The sequence below is a fragment of the Palaemon carinicauda genome, chromosome 36 (genome assembly GCF_036898095.1).
Source record: "Palaemon carinicauda isolate YSFRI2023 chromosome 36, ASM3689809v2, whole genome shotgun sequence".
Classification (NCBI taxonomy): domain Eukaryota; kingdom Metazoa; phylum Arthropoda; class Malacostraca; order Decapoda; family Palaemonidae; genus Palaemon; species Palaemon carinicauda.
The window spans coordinates 46706737-46711736 of NC_090760.1; positions in this window are offsets into that span (position 1 = coordinate 46706737).

Here is a 5000-nt window from a genome sequence, read left to right on the forward strand (position 1 = left end):
GGCAAACAGAGGCAGTGGGTTTTAATGACCATGCCAAAATGCTCCATCTTCCGCTAGAGAGTTTGAGGTCCTTTGACCGGCCAGACAGTACTACATTGGATCCTTCTCTCTGTTTACGGTTATTTTCCCTTTGCCTACACATACACTGTATAGCCTGGCCTATTCTTTGCATTTTCTCCTCTGTCCTCATACACCTGGCAACACTGAGATTACCAAACAATTCTTCTCTCAAGAGGTCAACTTCTGAATTGTATTTGTTCAGTGGCCATTTTCCTCTATGTAACGGTAGAAGATACTCTTTAGCTATGGTAAGCAGCTCTTCTAGGAGAAGGACAATCCAAAATCAAACCATTGTTCTCTAGTGTTGGGTAGTGCCATAGCCTCTGTACCATGGCCTTCCACTGTCTTGGGTTAGAGTTCTCTTTCTTGAGGGTAAACTCTGGCACACTATTCTATCTCATTTCTCTTCTTCTTGTTTTGTTAAAGTTTTTATAGTTTATTTATGATATATTTATTCTAATGATGTTACTATTTCTGAAATATTTTATTTTTCCTTTTTTTCCTTTCCTCACTAGGCTATTTTCCCTGTTGGGGCCCCTGGGCTTATAGCATTCTGCTTTTCCAACTACGGATGTAGCTTAGCAAGTAACAATGATGATAATGATAATAGAAAATTTTACCAAATCATCTTAAAACATCACTCTAATTTGAAAGAATCTTCAGGAAAGAACAAAGTTTTGCAGTGAAAAATAAATAAATTAAATGAAAATTGTAAGTAAATAAAAAATATGAAGAACTTGTATTAGTGAGTAAATGAAAAATAATATGCAATAATAAACACTAATAGAATTATTGCTCAGAAACCCGGTACTCAAATGTGGTATTATGGCCTTCTCAGCTCAAACATTTTTGCTGTTTTTATTATTATTATTATTATTATTATTATTATTATTATTATTATTATTATTATTATTATTATTATTATTATTATTATTATTATTATTATCATTATTATTATTATTTAAGTTACAACCCTAGTGAGAAAACTGTGATACTACAAGCCAAAGGGCTCCAGCGTAGAATATAGCCCATTGAGAGAAGGAAAAAAGGAAATGAAAAAATATATGAGTAGCAAAATAAATGATAAGAGATTAGTAAAAACGTTAAAATAGATCTGTGGTAAATAAACTTTGAAAAGAGAAACATTCGGTGCAAGTTTGAACTTCTGATTATCCCTCGATTCAATTGCCTGATTGGGAAGATAATTACACAATCTGGTTACAGCTGGAATAAAACTTCTAAAATACAGTGTAGTATAGAATCTTATGAAGGAGAAAGCGAGATTGTTCGAATTAAATGCATATATAGTACGACGTTTGTGGTGGTACAGTCATGGGAAGATGAGAATTCAAAGGATGGTAAGAATTTAAAAAAAAAAAAAAACAAATAAAAAACCTCATGCAGAACTGACCAACTGACTGAAGGAGCCAGAAACTGATATATAGACTACAAGTTTTGGTCCCTCAAAAATAAGAAGAGATTCAGCAGCTAGAGACCAGACAGGAAAACAATAATCGAAACACTGCAGAATGAAAGAATCGAAACAGATTTAAAACACTTCTTCAGAATAGACTTATCACCGAAAATCCTAAATGGAACTTGAAGGTATGTTCAACGGTTTTACCATTTTGGGATAAAATCATTTCACCTCTGTTACCAGTACTCAGACGTCGAGGGTCACAAAGAGAAAAGGATTTGCTTTGCAACCCAGTGGCTTCCATGTAGGAATCATTTACCAAGTTAAGGCTTGCTACGAGTTTTGGTCTTCCATTCGCGTGTTCTAGATTTCAAGCGAATATTCTTGCCTGTATAAAAGTCTTTGTAATACTTTATATTACATTTGTGCAGTGATCTATGAAAATAATAGTGTCCCCTAACAATTAGTAGTCCTAATAAGTAAGGTAAAATTAGATTGCATATTCTGCTCGACATATAGGAGAGAGAGAGAGAGAGAGAGAGAGAGAGAGAGAGAGAGAGAGAGAGAGAGAGAGAGAGAGAGAGAGAGAGAGGTCGTCACACACCCATGGTAACGATATGCATAACATTCTTGCAGATCTGCTCATATCTAAACCTCTCTTTATCAATTTCCTATCAAGGATACACTAATAAACACTATAAGTGAAAAGAACAATGATGTTAATTTCTGTTCCCTAATGGAAGCAAAGGAACAGCCTTCCTATCTCTTCAACAGTGAACTGACCTTGTGAAATATATTGAAAATGATGTTAATCAACATACGCATTTCAAGCTTTATTACCAATTGAAGACTGCAATTAGTTATAAGGTTATGTAAATTATTAGCTCTTGTCTGGAATAATAGAAATCTGGAAAAAAAAATCATGTGAGATCTAGTATGATTATAATTATGGTTACCAACGTTATGCGTATATGGGAAAATATGATGAACGAGACAGACAGACAAACATACAGACAGATTAGGGGGAGAATGAAGACCTTTTAAACGTGTATCGTGCATTATCAACCTCTTAAGAATCAGAGAAGTCCCAAATCGTGTCCTTAGCAACTCACTACCTACTTATGGCCATTCCAATAGTTTTCTTTTGTTTCTCATTGTAAATTTACTTCTTTATAGAACAATGCTAATCATGATGTTGATAAGAAACTGAATACTTACGCTGTACTTTAATGTTTTAAAAAAATGGAAAATCACAAAAAAAAAAAAAAAATCTGTTTCAAAATGAAGGATTCGATGGACGACATCATAGGAATAGCAACTGTTTGGGAAATGATGAAAGGGAAAGTTCCCGAAGAAACAATATTTATAAGAAAATTAAATTAGAACTTTTGACAACGTTTCAGATCTAAAATTCAGTTTTTACGCTCAGGAAAACCATTTCAAATATTAATACTTCCTTCAGTCTAGACATTTACACATTGGGGCATGGGATCATTCTTTGATTCTATTAATTTACGTTATTTAAGTTTTCATTTCCTTAGGGTATCCTATTATTATTATTATTAGTAGTAGTAGTAGTAGTAGTAGTAGTAGTAGTAGTAGTAGTAGTAGTAGTAGTAGTAGTAGTAATAGTAGTAGTATCATTATTATAATTATTATTTTTATTACTAGTTAAGCTACAACCTTAGATGGAAAAGATGGGTACTACAAGCCTAAGGAATCCAGCAGGGAAAATAGCCCAGTGAGGAAAGGAAATAGGGAAATATATAGAATAGTGTGTTTAATTGTGCCCTCAAGCCAGCTAGAATCGGAGGTCATAGCGGGAGATGAGAAGAGATCAGTGTGATGCTGATTGCATCTAGATGTGTTTAAAGGTTTTATTTCATTATTATTGCATTATCATGTTCTTAGATTATCCACCTCCCGCCATCAAAGACGAATAATAAATAGTTTAATCTTGTCTATGAATACCAACGCTGTAACAAATTCTACACAGTAAAGAAATTCATAACCAATACATTATAACTCCTTTGTATGTGTAATAAGGAATCGTTATAAAAAATGTGGCCACAATTCTAACACTTTGTAGCTGAAGCATCTGATCGAACAAACAAAATGACACAATACTTTAGCAAAATATAGAGCTAATTACTTTCTTGAAAATTAAGATACTTTTTTTTAGTTCATTTAAATAGATGATTTATGTTTTATAAAGATAATTACAAAGAAGTTATAAATCATTAAATTCCACTTATATTTATTCATTTCCATAGGGTAGTATTTGTCACAGACAAAATTTGTGTAGAAATACAAAAATTATAGTAAAACATAAAAGACGAATAACGTCAGCCCATTCACCCACAAACTCAAACTCACATAAGCATTAAATTCAATAGTAATAATTTCCCTGTTATAATCCTGTGAAAAGATTGATTACTGGAAAACTGTTTACAAAATGCTGATACACTCAAATCAGAACTTGGTGGGGCGCGAAGCAAAATGGTAATAGCTAAACTAGTTTAGTGGATTAGAATCATGAATTAGGCTTTTTTTAAATACGATTATAACAATCCAGACAGGCAAACACACAAAAGAGAGAGAGAGAGAGAGAGAGAGAGAGAGAGAGAGAGAGAGAGAGAGAGAGAGAGAGAGAGAGAGAGATCTTGTATGTGCTCGATACACCAATGAATATATATTTAAAAATTTTTGATGTAAAGTAAAAAAGATAAGACATTGGATCTGGCAAATCCATTATTATTGTTATCATTGTCATCAAAGTCATTCATGTTGATATTACTATTAGAATTATTGTTATTCTTCTGATTATGATCATTATCAGTTTTTTATTTGTTTTGCTCTCACCAGACTTTGCTGAATCTTTAACACAAAACGAGATGAGAAATTAGAATTGGGTAAAGATAAAGAAGTATGACACCTAATCCGGAAGACGTCAACTGAAAGAGACTAAAACTAACATAGCAGGACTGATGCGAGGCTGCTGGCATTTACTGCTTACGAAGACCCACAAAAACTATCATTCTATTATTTACTAAAAAGGCACAGCTCAGAATAGAGATAATTCTATGGAACATATATTTCATAAAGTTTATTATGTCGAATCTAGTTCAATTAACATTGTTGATATTCTAGGGTTGTTTCAAGATAGGGTGGTGGTTGAGTGTGTTGTCATTAGAACTTCAATCAAAATTTGTTATTATGATTGAATATTGGTGACAAATACTTTAATCATTTTAATATTGATTCATAGAATACCTGACATCTATATATCAACAATAAACCAGTATGGGAGAGGTATATAAAAAGTAAAAACAATGTATGCAAAATAAACTCTAAATATGATTACTAATGAAGCCTGTGATATTCTAAACATGAATTAATTCAAACTAAATTACCATATTCATACATTGTTTACTTACGGTATTATGTCTTTTCGCTAATGTAACTGTCTTTTGCAGTAATAGAAATGTATTTAAACACAATAGTATTAGAATATTTTCGAAAA